Source organism: Canis aureus, chromosome 12, assembly GCF_053574225.1.
Source record: "Canis aureus isolate CA01 chromosome 12, VMU_Caureus_v.1.0, whole genome shotgun sequence".
Taxonomy (NCBI): Eukaryota; Metazoa; Chordata; class Mammalia; order Carnivora; family Canidae; genus Canis; species Canis aureus.
Genome location: NC_135622.1, coordinates 35080905 through 35102619, shown reverse-complemented (window position 1 = coordinate 35102619; position 21715 = coordinate 35080905). Strand labels below are relative to the sequence as shown.

General features: G+C 39.4%; 1 long non-coding RNA gene across 1 annotated transcript in view; it reads left to right on the top strand.

Annotated features, from left to right (window-relative positions):
• The first annotated feature begins 7384 nt into the window (after window positions 1–7384).
• LOC144324668 (uncharacterized) overlaps window positions 7385–21715 on the top strand; it is a 58349-nt gene continuing 44018 nt past the window's right edge. The window contains exon 1 of the long non-coding RNA XR_013390095.1: window positions 7385–7548. This is a non-coding gene — a long non-coding RNA (uncharacterized LOC144324668). The remainder of the gene's footprint in view (window positions 7549–21715) is intronic.

The following is a 21715-nucleotide window of genomic DNA, read 5'->3' as shown; positions in this document are numbered from 1 at the left end:
TTCCCCTACATTTCTATTAGTTCCAAGTAGGTCACGGGCGAGCTCAGAAATGAAGGGAGGTAACACAGACCCCACTTTATGATGGGAAGAGTATCAAGGTTATTTTGTAGTATAGTGTGTGGCATGCTGCAATGTTTGGAAAATAATAATTCGTCATCGGTACTGCACTGCTCAAGACAAAAGAATCACACAAAGGATGGTCCAACTGGCAGTAGGCCATTTAGGAAGCCCTAGGATCTCAAAATGTGGTAAACCCCCAGTTTGAATGGTAAAATATCCATTGGTCATTCTGTGACACCTAATTTTTTTATGTTTAGAGTAAGTTTTATTGAGGTATGATTTACATTAAAAAATGTACACTTTTTAAAAAAGATTTTATTTATTAATGAGAGACACACAGAGAGAGGCAGAGACATAGGCAGAGGGAGAAGCAGGCTCCCTGTGAAGAGCCTGATGTGGGACTCAATCCTGGGACCCTGGGATTATAACTTGAGCCAAAGGCAGATGCTCAACCACTGAGCCATCCAGGTGTCCTAAAAAGGTACACATTTTAAGTACACAGTTCAATACATTTTGATAAATGTATACAACTGTGTTATAACCATCCTAATCAAGAAACAATATTTCTATAGCCCCCTCAAATTCATTTTTCTTTTGCAGTGAATCCCTGCCATCCTTGGCCCCAGGCAACCATTGATCTGGCTTCCTGTTACTATTGATTAGTTTTGCCTATTCTAGATTTTCATGGAATCTTATGCACTCTTTTGTCAGCATAATATTTTTGAGATTCATCAATTTTGTTTTATGTATCAACATAATTACTGCCTATCACTCCATTGTATATATATATATTACAATTTATTTATCCATTATCTAGTTGATAGACATTTGGGTTGTTTACAGTTTTGAGCTATTATGACTATGTGGCTATGAATATTCATGTACACATTTTTTAAGGGCATACATGTTTATTTCTCTTGGGTAAATACCTAGGAGCGGAATTGCTGGGTCTTATGGGAAGTTTCTTATTGTACTTAATAGAAACCACCATTTTGTTTTCCGAAGTGGTTGTTCCGTTCTCTCCAACAGTTTATGAGAGTTCCAGTGGCTTCAGATCCTTACCAAACTTGATGCTGTCCATCTTTAATTTTAGATAGGTTAGTGGTGTGCAGAGGTTTAAATATGCATTTTCCTGATTATCAAAGATGTTGAGCATCATTTCATGGATTTATTGGACAGTTGTATATTTTCTTTTGTGAACTGTTCAAATCTGCCCATTAAAAAAATCATTTTGTTTTTTTTTCTAATTATAGGAGTTTTAAAAATTTTCTTGATATAAGACCTTCAGGAGATATGTGTATTGTGAATATTTTCTTCCAGTCAGTGGATTGTCTTTTTATTCTTGCATGGTATTCTTGGACTAGAAGAAGTCTTTAATTTTCATGAAGTTTAATTTATAATCTTTTAATTTTTTTGTGCCTTTTATATACTCTACCTAAAAAATCTTTACCTATCGATGAGAAAATCATAAAGATGTTCTCTATATGTCTTTTTCTGTTTTATATTTTAGCTTCCATCTGTGATCAATTTTGAGTTAATTTTTGTGTATTGTGTGAGTTTCCATTTGTTATCTTTTTCCTTCAGCCTGAAGTACTTCCTTTTACATTTATTTGGAATAGGTCTGCTGTTTTTAAATTCTCTCAGCCTGTGTTTATCTCAAAGTTGCTTCGTTTTGCTTTTAGTTTTGAATAATACTTTTGATAGATGTAGGTTTATAGATTTTTTTTTCTTCTTTTCAGTACTTTTAAGAATGTCATTCAACCATCTTTTTGGCTTACTTTGTTTCTGATATGAAGTCAGTGACTTTCTTATCTTCATCTTCCCGTATCAAATGTGTCTTTTTTCCCCTCTAACTACTTTTAGTATCTTCTATTTCCATTTTTCAGCAATTGCAATATGAAGTACCTTAGCATGTTTTTCTTTTTCTTTGTGTTTATACCATGTGAGCTGTGTTGATATTCTTGGATGTGTAGATTTTACTTTTCCTCAGGTTTGGAAAAATTTTGGCCATGATTTCATACAGTTTCTATCTGTCTTCACATTCACTGATCTTTTCTAGAGTGTAACCTGCTCTTAGCCACATTCAGAACAATTTTCACTTCAGATCATGTATTTCTCAGCTCCAGAAGTTGCATTTGGTTCTCTTTTAGATCTTCAATTTCTCTCTTTCTTTTATTTATATTTTTCTTAAATCTTTGACCATGTGTAAATATCACTTTAAAAAGTCTGTGAATTGCGTCATCTCCCTAATTTCTGTTTTCTGTATGTTTCTATTGAGTGATTCCTCCCCACCCCCTCACCTCCCCTCTACAGTTTCCATTTCTTGCTTAACAGGGCTAGTTATTTTTGATAAGCTACTAGACACTGTGAATAAGTGGATTTTGGTATCTTCTTTTAAAGATTGTTGGGATTTATTTAGGCAGACAGTTAAGTTACCTTCAGATCAGCTTGATCCTTTTGAGGTTTGTTTTTAGTGCAGGTCTACAGTGGCCTCACTCAACTATAGTTTAGCCCTAATGCCTCTGGAGCCTCTTCTAAATGCCCTGCTTGTTCAATGATATTTCTCCACCACAACTGGTTAGGACTTGGATGACTCCCAGCCCTGTATGAGTTCTGGGAATTGTTCAGCTTACAGCTCCTTGTTAGTTGTTTTTTCACTCGTAATTATTCTTTGCCTGGTTTCGTGGTGTCTTACCACACATACGCAGAACTGGATATTCTGCCAAAGACTCCAAGGGCCACCTATGCAGATTTCCAGAGCTCTTTCTCTGTGTAACTCCCTCCTCTCTGGTCTGTGCCTTGCAAATTCAAGCTGCCTTAGAGTCTCCAAACTCTGATATTATTTCTTCAATTCAGTGAGGTCCTGTGATTTACTAAGGTGCTATTTTTATACATTCTAGTCTCCAGGTAGAAAGCTGGGGCATTTTTAGGGATAATCTTATTTGCTTCCTTTCTTTCAGGGATAAAGTCCTGTATGGTCTGCAGTTCATCCTTGAAAACAGTTATTTTATATATTTTTCCCCTTAAAGAAGATAGTTTATATGGGGAAGGCAAGTGTAGTTCTAGTCACTATATCATATACTGGAAGTAGAAGCTATAAAACTGGATATTTAAAATATTTTTTAAAATTTTTATTTATTTATGATAGTCACACAGAGAGAGAGAGAGAGAGGCAGAGACATAGGCAGAGGGAGAAGCAGGCTCCATGCACCGGGAGCCCGACGTGGGATTCGATCCCGGGTCTCCAGGATCGTGCCCTGGGCCAAAGGCAGGCGCCAAACCGTTGCGCCACCCAGGGATACCTATAAAACTGGATTTTAAGGCAAAATGGAATAATCTTTTTTCCATTACTTTTTGTAGGCATATATAATTTTATCTTATGACTGATTAACTGAAAAAAATCCTCTTAGCTCAATTTTTAGAAAATAAAAGTTTCCCGTAGGAGGACTAGGCTCTTAGAGTTGAATTAATTCGATATATCCTTTGCTTACTGGACAGGAATCATAAATGATTTGGTAGGAAAATTGGCTTCAGTTTCTTGTAACAAATATCAAAATATTCTTCATTTTCTCAGTCACTATGTTCTTGTCTATAGAAAATGAATTCAAAAGAGCTGGAAGAGAGGCACCTTAGGTAAGAAGGGATTGCGCTTCTCTAGACTGCCAGTTACAGTACACAAAAGCACATTGCTTACCTTTTCAGAGAGCCACTAGTGTGGTATATGAGAAAGGTCTCTCATTACTATCTTGGCTAGCATTGTGGTTTTATGTTCCCAGAGTTTGGAAGCTGTGACTTGGGAAAAACCATGGTACCTGGCTGACAAACCAATTGACATAAATGTGCTAACCATATACTGGCAGGTGGCCTGGTCTACTAGCTGGCTTCTGAGAAATGATAAACACGAGGCCTCACAGACAGATCACCACTATCTCCAGCTTCTAAATGTTCTGGAATCAGAATGTGAAGCAAGTTCATTGCTCTCTATTTTTATTGGAAATGGACCAAAGAAACTGCCAACAGCTCTTTCTGTGTCTAATACCCATCACACAATGCAACATTGTTTGTCAAGCTGTTGGGTTCTTTATCTGGGTGGGCCTTGGAAGTTAAATATATATAAATACATTATCTAACTATCTATCTGAATATATGCATGCTATATGTATATATATATTATCTTTACATAATGTTTTAATATGTAGATGAGGCTAGTGGAAGATAATTTCTCAATTCCCTGTAATATGAGGATCATACTGCAAAGGCTAGAATGATACAATGGATTAATGCATGGAATAACTTAGTACCAGTATATAGCTCAATATGCTTTTACTACCATTATTAAACATTATAGATGTAAACTTATGTTCTTGGTTACCCTAAAATTCATTTTATAGAGCTTGGCCCCTTTCTTGCCTTGCTTTGGCTTTTTTTGGTGGTATTTATCTGTAAACTCTATTTAGCATATATTTCAGGGACACGTTTTGATGGTGGAGGTAACTGATCTACCTGAGTATTCAGATCTATCTGCCAACACTGAGAAGAAAACCGAGGTAAGAAAATTCAAGTGTTCATTAATAGGAGTTGGGTGGAGAAGCAGGCTTTTCACTTTGTAGCTGTAATTCTCTTGTCTGAGACTGTGTGAGAGGTAAGAACAGAATTGTGAAATGTTGGGTAAGAAAAGTATAAAAACTGAAAGGCATCATAGAAGATACCAGGTATATTTTAAACAGATGGAACCAAGAAACATACTGCTATCTGTGCTGATCATTTGCCTATTGAGTCTGAGCCCCAAACCCACAATTCTATACTGTGCTCTGTGCTGCTGAGCTTTGCCAAATAGCCATCCCAGACTCTGTGGCCAGTTGACTTTTATTGGGTTCTGTTAATATCTTTCAGCAGAGAGAGACTGAAAAGTATGAGTTATGGAATAAAGACTTTCTTATTTTGAATCTGTCTTGTCAGTGTTGCTTTGACTTTGGAAGTTTACTCTTGTCTTTGTCTTTGAGCCTTGTCAGAACTAGTGATATCTTACCTGCTCAGAGATATCATTGGCGGCCAGGTGTTTCCCTTTTCCCAATGCCATGGACTCCTCTGATCTTTGAGATTCTATCAGCAGCTGAGAAGTACTCAGAGGACTAAACCCTGGTTTAATGAGTACCCCTTTTCTAAGCTTCCAGGTTTTAATAATCCCAACCTCTTCCTTTTTTTTTACCTAGTTATAAGTGTTGTAAATTCTTTCTTTAGTTACCCCCTGAGGTTCTCTAGATTCTTAGTTCTTGCTTTTATTTTTTCATTTCTCCAACATCTGTGAAATCAATTTTGCATATTAAACCCTCTCTGTTTAAATATCTCATGTAATTCTTTCCTTCCTTCCTTCCTTCCTTCCTTCCTTCCTTCCTTCCTTCCTTCCTTCCTTCCTTCCTTCTATCCTTCCTTCCTTCTCTCCTTCTTCCATGGAAAGACTATTTCTAATAGGAGTAGTCATATTAAACAAACCATAAATGATGGAATTCTTGGATTGGTTTGGTTATGACCTTGGTCTCAAATGTAGCACTGACCTCTTTTCCAAAGGAAAATGGCATAATTCATGGCATGTAGTGGCAAAATCATTAAATTATCAACTATGATCACTTGGGATAAAGTTCCCATTAAAGTAAGTTCCTCAGGGGAGAAAGGATTGCTGCACTTAACAGTTACATTATAGTAATAATGGCTACAAGGACCTGGCATGGGCTGGCTTTTTCAGTCTTCACTGGAGGAATAACAAAAAGAAAGTGACAAACTCAGGGTTTAAAAATATCAGCCTCAGTCTCAGTAAAAAAAACAGAGAATTTCTATGGTTGTCTTATACAAGACCAGTGTATTTATTACAGTTGTGGAGCACATATTATTGAAAACCAAATCCCAGATTTAATTGTGTGGATTGCAGGATTACAACGTCAATTAAAATCAGACTCACCAAATTTCTCACGTGACAGTTAGGGATGTGGTTGGGAAGGAGTGGGGGCCCTGAGATTTGGAATGAAGCTATTCTGGGTGGACTCAGAGGAAGCTGAAGTTTTTGAATCCCTCCCAAGTGTCTCTGAATCTTCCCTGCTAGTAGAACAAGCTCCTCCTCCCAAGGTTGAGTTGATCTTTCCTTTGCTTGAAAACTCTAATGTCACTCAACCCTGTTGTTTTGTGAGAGGCAATCCAATCAAGATCCACTTTTCATAGCTTCTAGACTTACAGCTGGAGTCAGAGCCCATCATGTACAGGAGTATGAGTGTGAATCTGACCTGGGGAGATACAGCATTACTCAGAGTGCACTATCTGGTTAATTTATATCAGCTGGAACCTGGGGAGTATAGTGTATGTGTGGGAATAAATTCTCAGTGTATTAAACCAAGGAGAATAGTATATAATGGGTGGTCAGGCTGTATTTATTGAAATGGGTGAATTTTCCAGAGATTCTGGGTTTAGTGTATTAATTAGCTGGACCGTGTGCTTAATTTACTGACACTTGGCTAAACATACATTCTATGAGGCTGAGATGTTAGAACTTCTGTGGCATAGTATAGGGAAGGAATCAACAAATTATGGTCCAGAGATCAAATCTGTAAGCTAAGAATGGGTTTTACATTTTGAAGCATTATAAATAGAAGAAGAAGGGTTATAAATAGAAGAAGGGTTATAAATAGAGGAGGAGGGGGTCAAGAGGAGAGTGGGGGGTGGCACAGGAGAGAGACCATATACAGCTTGCAAAGCCTAAACCATGCGCTGTCTGGGCTTTTACAGAAAAAGTTGAGGATGACTGACATAGAGAAAGAAATCAAAGCTTTAATGTGGAAGGAATAATGACATAATTTCATCATGTGAAAACTCATTTCTACATCATCCAAGAGGGTCTACAGTCATGGGATATGTGGGCTTAGGCCAAACATAACTGGGGAGGAGTTGGTTCTCTTATTCCTCAGTGTTTGTGTTGAAGGGAGAAGAATGATATACAAAGACTCCTCCTTGCCTGTACCCCAGTTTGCTGGTAGCCATTGGAAGATGGGAGACATGAGATGTTAAAAACCAGTGAGCCTTTGAATAAGGGCTGGTTATCTGTTGCATCTTTTCTTCCTTTAGTAGACATGGCTTCCTAGGGGGCTGAGGGAAGAGGAGATTCAGACATTACTGGCACCCATACTTCAAAACATCTTGCACAGACTGAACTAAAGCTACCTAAGATAAAGGCATTATGTATGCTTCCACACACCTTCTTAATCAATAAAGTGATAAAGTGATTGCTGATTGGGTGCCTGGTTTCCATGGTTACCACAAATTCTTTTTGAGAGAAATTCTATTCTTTTCTAGCTTACCTTTTCCAACTCACACACTTTTTAAAAAGTGATGTTTGTAGTTCCTGCCACTCCAGTGTCAATGAGAGAATTTATTTTATAATGTGTATGAACTAGCAGCTTCTCAGAAAAAAAGCGTTGTTGTCAGAATGAAGTCATCTGTTTGGTGAGCAAAACCTCAATAATCATTCAAGGGGCGGGAACCCAGTGCCCTCTGTATACTCAGCCCTTTGGCATATAGAGCCATTGTCAAAACCTGTTTCCAAAGCAACTGAAGTGAACTCTCTTCTGAAATTACTTGGCAGTTCCTCACCTTAAGGGTCTGGAGTTACTCCTTTCAAGGGCTTTATTTTAAGACAGCTTGTCCCTAATGCAAACCAAGATCACTGCCAGCTAAAGAATTTAGCAACACCCTAAACTGGGCTCACCTAATAAATTTTTATAGTCTACAGGCTAAGGTGTGTGTTTGGGGGTTGGGCTCTATTCGATGCCCCTGTCATCTCAGGAACATGTAGATGGTCAAAACAGTATCTGGCCTTTAAGTTATTTTCAGAATAGTATTGTATCTGGATATAAGTTGCTGAAAAGATAGCTTTTAAGGGGATTCCTTACCCAAATTGAGTAAGGAGTAAAGAGCAATTCATTGCATGCTCTGTTTTCTGACTGTGGCATAGTGGGATCTGGGGAAAGAGAAATCTGGGCCCTCTTTTGACCTTAAGTCTTTACTTTCTGAAAAAGTCTTTTGTCAAAAGAAAAAAAAATCCCACAATAAAAGCTTAATTTAAAAACGGATGTCTAGGCTGAATTGCTAGGTCAAAACTAACAAAAGTGGAATTTAATATAAGTGTAAAAATCCTGTGATTAGGTTAAAAAATCATTTTCCTAAATAACTACCAGGTGGAGAAGCTCTCTGTTTTACAGTCATTGGGAATCTATTTCTATTAAGGAAAACCGACTCGTATACCCCTTCTTCTACTAACCCTCTCCCAGCAACCCCTGCCCCCAAAAGCTTCTCTAGGGCCATGTGCAAACAAAGAATAATTTAAATCTCATTTTAAAAAAAGATTAAACAGAATCCTTCAGTGTTGAATGGTATCCATTAATTAAGAGGAAAAGAGTAAAAGCATTTTAGCCATACAGCTGAACTAACAAAATTTGATATATAGGCTATTAAAACCTAAAATCCAGGTCAGTCATTGAAAAAAAAATCGGACATACACAGAAAGTAAAGCACAACCAAGAAAAAGGCAAGTGGCTATCCGGAGGAAAGAAGGCACTGGGGTCCCACGGACAATCTTCCATGAGCCAAGGATGTTGGATAAACAGATCTCCTGATTAAACCCAGGCTGGTTCTGGCATTTGTGGGGGATGAAAGCTCCAGTAGGTTATGTGACAAAGGCTGCAGCCAATCAGAAGTAAGACCCACCGAGGAGGCGGAGCTTGGCAGATCTAGAAGGGGTCTCCACGTGCTTCAAAGCACCTTCACCTTCATTATCTCTCTGGCTCCTCCTGCTTTACAGATGTGATCATTGGAGGACTGAGCGAAGAAATTGTTTCAAGTTCCCAGAGCCTGTGAGCGGCAAGATGAGGGTTGCTCCCCTAGACCCCAGCTCTTTCATATTAATGACCTCCCCTCCAAGACTTCATCCTTCGAGAGGTTATTTTATTTGGCGAATGTTAGCCCTGACGTTAACATTTTAGGTGCCATCATTCTACCTTGAATTAAACTTGGCTGGGAGTATAAATGGGAGTTCAGTGCCTCCCTCTACAATTTCTCTTCTTTCCTGGGTTGCTCTGTGAGCCACCTGTGTAGTCATCTGGGTCCCTGATTCCTGTTTCTTTGTGACTCCTTGTTTCCAGGTAGGCTGGGAGTTGGCAGCGTGGGCTGGTGCTTTGGGATTGCTGAGGTTTTGTTGGCCCTTGTTGAACTATTGGAAGCTGGGATACTCTTTCTTGGGAAATCAAGGGGACCCACAGAAACTGTCACTTCTCAGCATAAGGCTCTAGTCTCTCCAGACAGCAGAAATTCTGGTGGGTACTGAATTAGAGAGGGGGTGGGGGAGAGGATTCTCTGCTGTTTAAACTCCTCTTCCTTTCTTCTCGTATTTCCCCCTCTTTCCCTATCATTGCTCACAAGCCCGTCTAATCCAGAATATCCTCTCATCCTTATACACCTGGCAGCACTGGCTTGTTGATGAACACTCATACTCCAGCTTTTTAGGTGGGTTTGGGGTTGTCAGCCATATAACCTCATCACTGGTCTTGATCTGGATTCCCATGATGTCATCTCTGCCCCTGTTGGGGCAAATTTTAGCCTGTCAAACCAGTCCTACTGGGCCACCGTCTCCTTCTCTTAATTACTCACTTCAACACTGTGCTCTGCTCCCACCTCTCCCCACTCTGGCCATCTGTCATTCCGTGTCTCTGTGCTGCAGAAACATAACTGCAAGACTGAAGTTGCAAAAATTTAGTTTACTTGGTCGTACAGTATTAAAATGTATTTATTAAGTGCCCAAATGAGCATAGCAAGACATAAAAGGCACTAATTTAATGATGTGAAAATAATAATAGTCCCTTCTGTTTTATAACCGTTAATGCCATCATGCTCACTATCTCTTTTAACACAACCACTCCAGCCATTTATGTCTCAGGAGATGTGTGAGACTTGGCAGACCCAGGACACTGCCTGTAAGAGGGACCCTGAAGTCTTGTGGGCAAAGGAACTACACAGAGGACCTCAAGGACCAATTTAAAGCCTTTTGACATTTTCTTTGCCTCCGATTTTGAATTGAAACATCATTGTAGAGAAATGGAGGGTAGGGGGGAAGGGCAATAGTCATCCCCTCCTCCAATTTAGGACCATGAGAAGGTAACTTGGAGGAAGAGGAACAACTGTGGCATTATTTAAGGCATTGTTTAATGTTCCAGGATAGTTCTATGTTAAATGGCCTAAGAGTCAAATAGACTCTTGCTAAACTTCAGAAAGATTTCACTCACCACAACTCCTTAGTGAGATGTTAATAAGGATGACAAAACAAAGAGGCATCCATGGCCAAAAGAAATTAGGAAATGAGATATTCTTAACATACATTAGCATATTGAAAGCTCTGAGAAGTCCTGTAAAGGAAGCATTTTAAACCTTGTTTGGATCTTGGAACCATTTTGGGGAGGAGCACCTGTGAACATCTGTGTATCTCTAGTAGAGTTCTTTCAAACTCATCTTGAGAAGTGCTGAATTTGACTAAGTTTTTTAATGGAGAGAGACGTAATAAGGGAAGAAACAATCTTAGGAATGAGGAGGAAACAGGATAGTGCCTGTGAGGAGGGGCAGAAGGACTGAAGTGGACAAGGTAGTCGTGGCCTTGTTGTTGTTGGCTGTGGGGAGGGTCTCACTGTCCTTGTTATCTCACTGTAAGTATTCTGTTAGGAAGGGTGGATTGTTTTTTCCTCCTGTCAAAGCATCTTTGCTTTCGGGAGAAAGAAAATTCTAGGATTGTTTCCTGGCAGAGTTTGACTCTAGGGTCTCACAATTCAAACCTGTACTCCTTGATTTCTTTGCCGCACGTGTGGCCAGGAAACAGATACCCGTTACAAATTACATTGGTGGCCCTTTGCCTACTTTTAGGAATCCTTTTCCAGTTTTTGCATGATTTTCCCTGGAGATTTGGGATCAGGCTGCTGCCAACCTACCCATGACATGTACCCAAAGCTGCTATTTCTGGACATTCTTGACCATATAAAAATACCTAAAATGTTTTTTTCCTTGTCAAAATATAAAACCTGGTCTTGGTGAGATTTTAATCATAAACTGATTTTGCTTGGAAAGGCCCCAATATTTGCTCTGTTTTTTAGGACAGACTTTAAGGTTCAGTTCTGGGGCTTTAGCACATGTTCTTCAACAAATAACTTGATGTATTTGAACGGTGCTCCTAAATTTCTGAAACAGCACTAAAGGATGTTATTTTTTGGTGTGGCTGGGAATGAAAATACCCTGTTAAACTTTTGAACCATCCATCCCTGTGCCTAACTAGCTGGGCAGATGGGGAGAGAGAACATTGTCTTCTTTTTTTGGGGGAAGGGGATGGTACCAAGGGAAGTGTTTTCTCAACAGAGTTTTGCTTTATTTGAAGAAGTTTATTAGACAAGACTACTCTTCAGACAGTAATAAAGATTCTTTACGGACCAAATATTTACACTTTGAACTAGCTGTAGAAATATTTACTGATTTTTGTGACTTTAGCTTAGACTGTCTTACTCATTGTATTCAAGTCATGCTTTTGCTTTTAGGAATGAAGTTTGAGGTAATATATGAAATATATAAATAAGGTGATGGGAGATATTTTAAAATTGTGGGATAATTTTTCCATTAAGGAAGGAATAATTTAAAAGAAATCTGAGGTTGGTTTTAAACTTTAGACTAAATTTTTGAGGTAAGAAAGACACTTTAAAAATATGTTTTCATTGAATTATCTCTGGGACTCTTTAGATAAAGGTTAGGACTTCTAGGAAGGGGTCTGGAACATTTAACAGCTAAGGTCTATTTTGATTATCTTTGATTTGAATTCGTTGCTTTGAGTTTGCCAGTTTTTTGCTGTTATTTTTACGTGGGTAAATGAAAGATATTCTAGCTCTCAGTGTTTTGACATTTTTATTAGATAAATTTGAAAATCACCTATTCATGCCAATCCCATATCCTCTGGAGCTTCGAATGAAAGTCTGCAATATCCCAGTCATACAACACCTCAAGAAGGATTTATATTTATACTTAAAAAGGAAGTTTCCTTTTGTGAATGTTTGGCTGACATATTGCAGTTCTGAAAACTTGTACGGACAAGCATTTTGAAAAGATTACTCCACCAATTTAAAAGTGATTATATAACATCTGTGAACTCAGTGCACATTTCAAGAAAAATGCTTCTAGCTTTATCCTCATGCTCAAGTCACACACTAAGCAATGAAATCCAGAGATGTCCTCCTGAGCTGTCATTATTGATTCTTCAACTATCCTGTCTCTCTTTTATGTTTCAGGGTAATGATTGCATAAGAATGAAATTACAATTTCATGTAATATAGGTTTATTTTTTATTTTTTATTTATTTTTTAAATTTTTACTTATTTATGATAGTCACAGAGAGAGAGAGAGAGAGAGAGAGAGAGGCAGAGACATAGGCAGAGGGAGAAGCAGGCTCCACGCACCGGGAGCCCGACGTGGGATTCGATCCTGGGTCTCCAGGATCGCGCCCTGGGCGAAAGGCCCGCGCCAAACCGCTGCGCCACCCAGGGATCCCTGTAATATAGGTTTTAATGAAAAAATATAATAACATTCTTCCAATCTCTCTCTTTTTGTCCAAGGATCAATTTCTTTTGTTGGGTTCCTTTAAAATAAGAATTCCCAAATGTTCCGTACAACCATACATTAAAAAACAAAACGAAAGGGTGCCTGGGTGCGCAATTGGTTGAGCATCTGCCTCTTGATTTTGGCTCAGGTCATGATTTCAGGTCATTGAGATCCAGCCCCAATTTGGGGGGTACGGGGGGTTCCATGCTTAGCGGGGAGTCTGCTTGACTCCCTCCTTGAATCTCTCCCCCTCTGCCCCTCCCCCATCCATGCGTGCTCTCTCTCAAATAAATCTTTAGAAAATAAAAAATTAAAAAAAACAAACAAGCTAATCTCAGAGTCCTTCAGATTCAATGGGCCTACTTTGGACAATTCTGTGAACTGTCTCAGACTGTGTTATTTTATGGAGTATTTTTCTGACAGCAATAATTTGGTGGAATTTCAGTGTATAAACACTGTTGATTTATGTCATTAAAACAACAACAAAACAGGTTATGCTGTAGGTAATTAGAAAAATTCTTAGTGTGTAGGGTGGTCCAATGTGAAAGAGAAGCATATTTCTAGTCCCCTTTTGTGTTGAAAGAATAAATGAACAGGTAGTAAGCCAATTGAAAGCTTCCCGTTGACAGAGCCAAGTGGTGGTGAAACTTACTCAAATTCTACAAATATAAATTTGTAGAGAACTGATACTGTTATTTTGTCATATATCACACATTGCTGTGTCTCGATGTCCTAACTATTCCTGCTGCCCTCACCTAAACCAGACCATCATCACCTTGTACCAAAGCCACTAGTACAACTTCCTAGCTGGTCTCCTGCCTCCTGTCTTGTGTATGTCCCAATCCAGTGGGTCTGGCTGGCTGAGAAATCTTCCTAAAATGCCAAGTTCATCCTGTTAATCCTTTTGCACGGACCTGCAATGGCTCCCCACTGTTGACCTCACCAAGCTGAAACACCTTGGCCTATGCAGCAGCATGAGACTCTGTGGCAGCCCAGCTCAGTATGGTCCCAGGCTGTTCTCATGCTCTCCCTCACCATTTGTTTTGGTTAAATTTTAGCCCACCAAGCAATTTGACAGTATATACTAGGTCTTAAAATTTTACCCACTCTTGAGGAAATAATTTTTCATTTAGAAAAAGCTTTAATGTGCAAAGATGGCCATTATAGTTATTATATGATGACTGGTTCGAACCTAAATGTTCAGTAATGGAGGATTAAATGCAGCACATTTACAAGATACAGACAATAAAAATGATGTGTACAGATTTGTTAATGTAAGAAAATACTTAGTGGGGCATGTGAGTGGCTCAGTTTGTTAAGCGTCCGACTTGTAATTTCATCTCAGGTCATGATCTCAGGGTCCTGAGATTGAGCCCCCCACCAGGCTCTGTGCTGAGTATGGAGCCTGCTTAAGAGTCTCTCTCTCCCTCTTCCTCTGCCCTTCCCATCCTCCCCTCTGTGTGCATCCATGTGCATGCTCACTCTCTCTAAAAAAAAAAAAAAAAAAAGATAAAAGAAAATACTTGTTTCAATAAAGAGAGGAAAAAAAACACCAAACTCTCTATATAGTATGAGCTCAACTATTAAAAAAGTTTTTTTTTTTAAAAGCTCCATAGAAATCCATATTCCAAAATTGCCAAGAGAGGTTATAAGTGATGGGTCTGGGTGCTACTTTTAGTTTTTTTTTATTTTATTTTTATTTTTTTTTTTACAATTTTTTAGTGTTGTGAATATTTTAATTAGAAAAAATTCACTTATTTTAAAATGTTTGTATCTTCATTGATTTTTCTGGTATTGAAGGCATAAACCATACCCATTGTTAGAATTTCAGACAATACAGAAGTGTATATTTTTAGAAGTGAAAATCACATGTAGTTTTCAGCGAAAACAAAGCTCACCTTGTGATAACTACTGTATTTCTCAGGTTTGCTCTGGTGACACATGACACACAATAGTGGGGGCTTCTGCAGCAAATATTTATTTATTTATTTATTTATTTATTTATTTATTTAATTTTTTAGCAAGTGTTTATTTTTCCTTCATGTTACAGGAGGGCTGCAACGTGGCTGTCATGTGTTCCAGGTTCTGGAATGTGCTCCATGTGTTTTCTCCTTTTGGATCTCAGGCAAAAGAAGCAGCCCCACTCTGGGCTGTCCCTGTCCTCACAGCAGAGGGGAAGAGTGAGCAGCTGAACCAAAAGCACACTGTCACATTGAAAGCATTAGCTTGGACAGATGGAACATCTGCTCATATTCCATTGCTCAGCACAAGTCACTTGGCCAAGCCCAACATTGCTATGGCAGGGATGTGTACCCCACCCAGGGCAGGAGGGGAGAGTTATCTACCATAATCTCCAGCAACATTTGGTGTATCCATCCTTTCTAACTTTTCAAGAGGCAAGGACATGTGCATATACACACAAAATATACTTTCTAAACATGGGATGATTCATGCTATAAAATTACTTGCCTAAATGCTTTTTTTTGATGGACAGTTTTCTAAATCAATATGTATTCTTACATCCTCATTTTGATTGGATACATAATATTCCACTTTATAGATATGCATGGACATCCTTGTGCATATATCTTTGAACACATAATTAAGATCCATTACTACAAGTAGAATTACTGGGGCATTCAGATCTCACATTTTCAAGGCTTCTGGTGAATATTACAATTTACACTCCTAAAAATGACAATCCTCACTTAAAATAAAAATGTATTGACTTTTCAAGGCCAAGCTTATATTTGACTTTTCATAACTTGTTTTCCTAATAACTCCAGCTAGAATTAACGTAATGTCTTGAGTTTCATATTTAATATGCACAGTTGCATGAGTGTGTGTTTTGTCATCTCAATTATAGTATAAGTTTCAGAAAGGCAAGGTCTATACCTTGACTGCTTTATTTCCTCAAAAGAAGCTGCCTTTTTTTTTTTTTCTGTCCTCCGTCCCTCAATCCTCTGGGTTCTGGTCTCTCTGCCTCCCCATCCTGGGTTCAGGCAGGTCTGGGGCTTCACACTCCTTCAGAAGAGGTACATGGGAGGGGGTGGGGATGGTAGCATACAAGCAGACATGGAGGACGAGACTGTATGGGTTTTGTTCTTAAAATGTTAAAGCCCAGAGATGAGAGAGAATTTTCAGGCATAGAAGCATCAAGGGAGGGACGCCTGGGTGGCTCAGTGGTTGAGCATCTGCCTTTGGCTCAAGGCGTGATCCTGGGGTCCTGGGATCCAGTCCCATATTGGGATCCTCCCAGGGAGCCTGCTTTTCCCTCTGCCTATGTCTCTGCTTTTTTCTCTGTGTCTCTCATGAATAAATAAATTAAAAAAAATCTTTAGAAGCAGCAAAGAAGAATGGATTTTCTTTCCCAGTTTAGGAAATGATTCTCTTGAACTGGGGAAGGCAGTGCAGGGAGCCCTCTGAGCGGCTGCACCCCACCTCCAGAAAGCAGTGCCTGGATGGAACATCTAGGATGAGATCACTCTAGCAGCCATGGGCAGAAATGGCCCTCAGACAGCCTTTGTTTTCTGTGCTTTTACATTTTTTAATTTATGTTATTTTAAAGAACTTGCCAGCATTTACAGCCCAGCAGATTTACTGGACTACAATTGTATATGGAAACTCTCAACAGGGGTGGGACAGTCCCATTCATTCCCTTTGGTGGGGGCCCAGATTCCTGCCTCCCACAGTCTCCTTCACTCTGGAACTTCCTCTGGCACCTGACTTTGCCTTTAGGCCTGGTCTAAGTAGCATCTCAGAAACCTCCTGTGCCCCAAGTGTGGATTTGAAACAGCAGAGCTCCCCTGGGTAGCTTAGTGTCGTTTGTAGGGACAGTTTGGGTAATAATCAGGAAGCTTTTCCCAAAGCCTAAAGGTGCCAAATCCTTCAGCACTTGACATAACACTGAAGATGACCCGGGCTAAATTTCCTGTCATCTCTTTGAAACGAATAATAGAAAGAAGAGCTGTGCCATTTCATGCATAGTTGAGCTTGTGTGTCAAGCTTCATACCTTCTTCGTTTGCACCTTAAAAATTCATTAAATGTTTAGTAAGTACTTACTATGAATAGACACTGTTATAGGTACTTCCAATATAGGTGAGAATAAGACAGACTCCTCTCCCTTGTGGAGCTTATGTCCCACCAGAAAGACAGTCCTCATCTCACTTGACTTAACCAAAATCATTTGATGCTATTAATGCTGTTAATTGTTTTTTCTTTCTTTCTTTCTTTCTTTCTTTCTTTCTTTCTTTCTTTCTTTCTTTCTTTCTTTCTTTTCTTTCTTTCTTTCTTTTCTTTCTTTCTTTCTTTTCTTTCTTTCTTCTTTCTTTCTCCCTTCCCTTCCCTTCCCTTCCCTTCCCTTCCCTTCCCTTCCCTTCCCTTCCCTTCCCTTCCCTTCCCTTCCTTTTCTTTTCTTTTCTTTTCTTTTCTTTTCTTTTCTTTTCTTTTCTTTTTTCTTTCTTTTCTTTCTTCTTTCCTTTCTTTTTTAAAACTTTTTATTTTTTAAATAAATTTATTTTTTATTGGTGTTCAATTTGCCAACATATAGAATATCACCCAGTGCTCATCCCGTCAAGTGCCCACCTCAGTGCCCGTCACCCAGTCACCCCCACCCCCGGCCCACCTCCCCTTCCACCACCCCTAGCTCGTTTCCCAGAGTTAGGAGTCTTTCATAATCTGTCTCCCTTTCTGATATTTCCAACTCATTTTTTCTTCTTTTTTTTTTTTTTAATTTTTATTTATTTATGATAGTCACACACAGAGAGAGAGAGAGGCAGAGGTGCACACAGGCAGAGGGAGAAGCAGGCTCCATGCACCGGGAGCCCGACGTGGGATTCGATCCCGGGTCTCCAGGATCGCGCCCTGGGCCAAAGGCAGGCGCCAAACCGCTGCGCCACCCAGGGATCCCCTCATTTTTTCTTCTTTCCCCTTCATTCCCTTTCACTATTTTTATATTCCGCAAATGAATGAGACCATATAATGTTTGTTCTTCTCCAACTGACTTATTTCACTCAGCATAATACCCTCCAGTTCCATCCACGTCGAAGCAAATTATGGGTATTTGTCGTTTCTAATGGCTGAGTAATATTCCATTGTATACATAAACCACATCTTCTTTATCCATTCATCTTTTGTATTTATTTGAGAGAGAGAGAGTGAGCACCAGTGAGGGGGAGGGCCAGTGAGGGGGAGGGGCAGAAGGAGAGGAAGAAGGGAAGCAGACTCCCCACCAAGCAGGAGCCTATCGCAGGGCTTGATCTAAGGACCCAGAGATCATGACCTGAGCCAAAACCAAGAGTTGGTCACTTAACCAACTGAAGCACCCGGGGACTCCACTGGTTCTCTCTTTCCTAGAACACTTGCTTTATTTGGCTTCCAGAACATGCACACTGCTGGTTTTCCTCCTCATTGGCTGCTCCTTCTTGTCTTCTTTGTTGGTTTCACTCAGTCTTCCCAACCTCTTACCTTTGGAGAACCCAGGACTCAGTCCTCCATGCCTCTCTCCTCTTCTTATGCTTACTCTCTTTGGGTTTTTATTTAGTCTCCTAATTTTAAATAGCATCTGTATGCTAATAACTTTTAAATTTGTATCTCCAGCCCAGATTATTCCACTGAAATCAAGATTTCAGTTGGCTACTCAGCCTCATCACCTGGATGTCTAATGGGCATTTCCAGCTTACTGTGATCCTGATCTTCTCTGGAAGACTGGCTTGTCCTGAAGACTTCCTCATCTTAACTAGTGCAACTTCATCTACTCAGTTGTTCAGGCCAAATAACTTGGAGTCATCCTTAAGGGTCTTCTTACAAGTACCACATTCAACCTGTCTATAAATGTTTACTTTACTTCCAAGATATATCCAGAATCCAATCACATCTCAACACAACCCTCGTTACCACTTTGGTCCAAGCCACTGTTCACTCTCATCTGGATTCTTGCAGTAGCTTCCTGCTGCTCTTTCTGCTTTTGTTCCTTTACAGTCTGTTCTCCACACAGCCCTCAGAGTGATGCTGAGTTAACTTGTAAGTTATATCATGTCTGAAACTCTAAAACCCTCAGTGGCTTTCTCTTTACCTCAGAGTTATAGCTGAGTGATGACTCTGCAGCCCTGTATTATCTGCCCCAAGTCACCTCTCTTTTCTCATGGCTGGTCATTTACCTGTTCCCTCGATCTGCTCTCACCATGTGGACTCCTTGCCCTTCTGTTGGACCTTGCATTTGCTGTCCCTTCCCGGAAATCCTCTTCCCTCAGATATGGTAACTTCTCAGGGAGGCCTCCCCTGACTACTATATTTATAATCAGGATCACCACTCCACAAAAACACTCATCTCCCCTCATTTCCCACATCACTTAACAATACCTAAATACTATGCAATTTATTTATTTATTTTATTAATAAATAAGTAAAACTCCATCTGCTAAAATATGAGTTCTTTGAGGCAGAATTGTTTTTGCTGTATCCCCAAATGCCCATGTTGTGCTCAATAAATGTTTGTTGAATGAATAAATAAGTGGATGAATCTCAGAGGATGTTGTACCTGAATTGATAAGTCAGTTACAGGGAGGAGGTATTTTTGTTGGTTTCACACTCACTTAATGAGATTCTGTAACCTGTTGGGCACTGTGATCATTACTGGGGAAACAAGAAAAAATACAGACTGTCGTCTTTCATTCCAGGTCCATGTGGGGCCAAGGCCCTGCTTATTGAGAATGAGATCCAGAGGTCAAGGCTGGTTTATGTAGGCAGCACTGCTTATAGTGCGAGGGACAAGTTTTTTTCCCTTTGAAAATTTAAGAAACTATGTCAAAGGTTTTTGGAAATTGTTTTCAGAAATTATGGAAATTTTTCATCTACCTAAGGGAGCTAGAGAAGATCAGAAATGAGAAAGAGATAAACGTTTAATAAACCAGTTTTACTATCAGAAAGTCACATATCTGTTTTGGTGGTTAGACTTAAGAATGAAGTTTAGGGATTACTTTTTGATGCAAATGTATCCTGATGAGCTCATTTCCCTGTCTCTGGGATAATAGAGATGTGGCTAAATTGTATTTTTTGTAAGGAGCAGGCCAGGTGTATTCAAATTTGAAATGTAAAAGGAACCTCTTACTATCACTACAGCTCTGAGTCAACTGCAGTGTTGGGTAGTGGTAAAATGGTTGACTAAGAATTACTGTATATTAAAATATGTTTCTCAAATATTATTTTAAAGGAATCTGGGAAAAGCCAGCAACTTGACAGGGGAAGTAGAGCGCTTGTCCACATTCACCAAGGACTTCATGGTTGGTGAGATCAATGTTCTCAGTCAGATGAAAATTGTGGACTGGGAGGCCTCTAATCTTTATAAAAATGACATAGCATCCTAAACACCTTTCTAGAATGTTGAAAGGGTCGTGTCATAAACTGCAGGGTGCCGAGAGCATTGTCTGATAGCAGGAGTAGCTGTGGAGAAATGTACTCTCTGCTAGAGAATGAGACAGCTGGAGGAGCAACAGGGTTTTCATGTACATCTTCTATACTAAGAAACTTGAGGTGGTCTAGTGTCTGGCTTTGGCTCAGGTCATGATCCCAGGGTCCTGGGATCAAGCCCCAAGTAGGGTGCCCTACTCAGCAGGGAGTCTGCTTCTCCTTCTCTCTCTCCTGCTTCTCCTGCTTGTGCTCTCTGTTCTCTCTCTGTGTCCAATAAATAAATAAAACCTTAAAAAAAAGAAACTCAAGATAATGAGGATTTTGCATAAACATAACAAACAAAACAAACAAACAGAAAAGAAATACAGTTGTCTCTCTCTCCATCCTTCTCTCCCTCTTTCTCTTTCTGGGATAAGTCACTGGTACTCCCACTTCCCATAATTATATACCAAAGATTCTCTGGCATTTAACAGGAAAATAGAAAACTTTAGAAGACCCAGGTAGAGTTTTGGTGAAAAAGACTAACAAAGGCTTTAATCTCAGACCCTGGGAGGTGTCTCGCCTGTGTAAGTAGAAGCAGATTTGATATGATTCCTTTAATTAAAACCATCTGATGCACAAAACCCCTTCTCAGTTGCCCTGAATAACTTATTTTCCAACTCTGTCTTCAAACAGTTTGTCTTCCAATAAAGCATGTTATCATTTGTTCAGAAGACTGATAACCCAAAAGTTGCAAATAATGGAAAAATGACAAAACGTGCTATACACAATCAGTTGGCAAAGGAAGGAGAAATAGCAGCTGCTCCACTGTGGTAACATATATTTTTAAACTGATCTGTAAGTCAGAATGGGTGCCAAGTCACAGATTTTCTTCAATAATCACAAGATGGCTCAAGGCCATGTAGATAAGAGTTTGTTGGTGGTTTTCTTCTACCCTGGAGCCTTTGACTTTGGAAAGATACTGGGCAGGGGCAAAGATGCTTCTAGAGCCACAGTTGCTGAGGGTCCCAGACCCTCCAATGTAAATGCCACTGGAACCAGAAAATGATGCTATTATAGACACACTTTTGCCAGCTGTACATGTCAACCTCTGAATTCAGGTAGGCACTGATTTATGGAGGAAAAAAAATCAATGTTGTCTTAAAAATTTGATTTGTCAATCATATTTTGGTAAATTGGAATAAATATTCAATGTAGTAATAGGACTTGATCTTTACAAGACTCTGGATAATCATTTTGCAAGGCAAGGAATTTTTGGAGGAGCACCTTGGTGCAGGTGACTGAAGCTAATGTCCTAACTCTTCTTCCTGGCTCTGTGAGGGCTGGCAAGGGGTTTAAACTTGAGGAACCTGTATTCTCATCTATAAAATAAACACCATACGTTCTCCTTTGGGAGAGTCTATCAAAATGAGATTATGGACATATAAGCGATTTGTTGATTTTGCTTATTCATTTTTAAAAGTTAGGAAATTGAAAAATACAGAGGATAACCTGAGATATCCAGGTACCAACCACTAGATTTAAAGATTTTAATTATTGGGGTGTTGGGTGGCTCAGTTTGTTAAGCATCTGCCTTCGGCTTGGGTT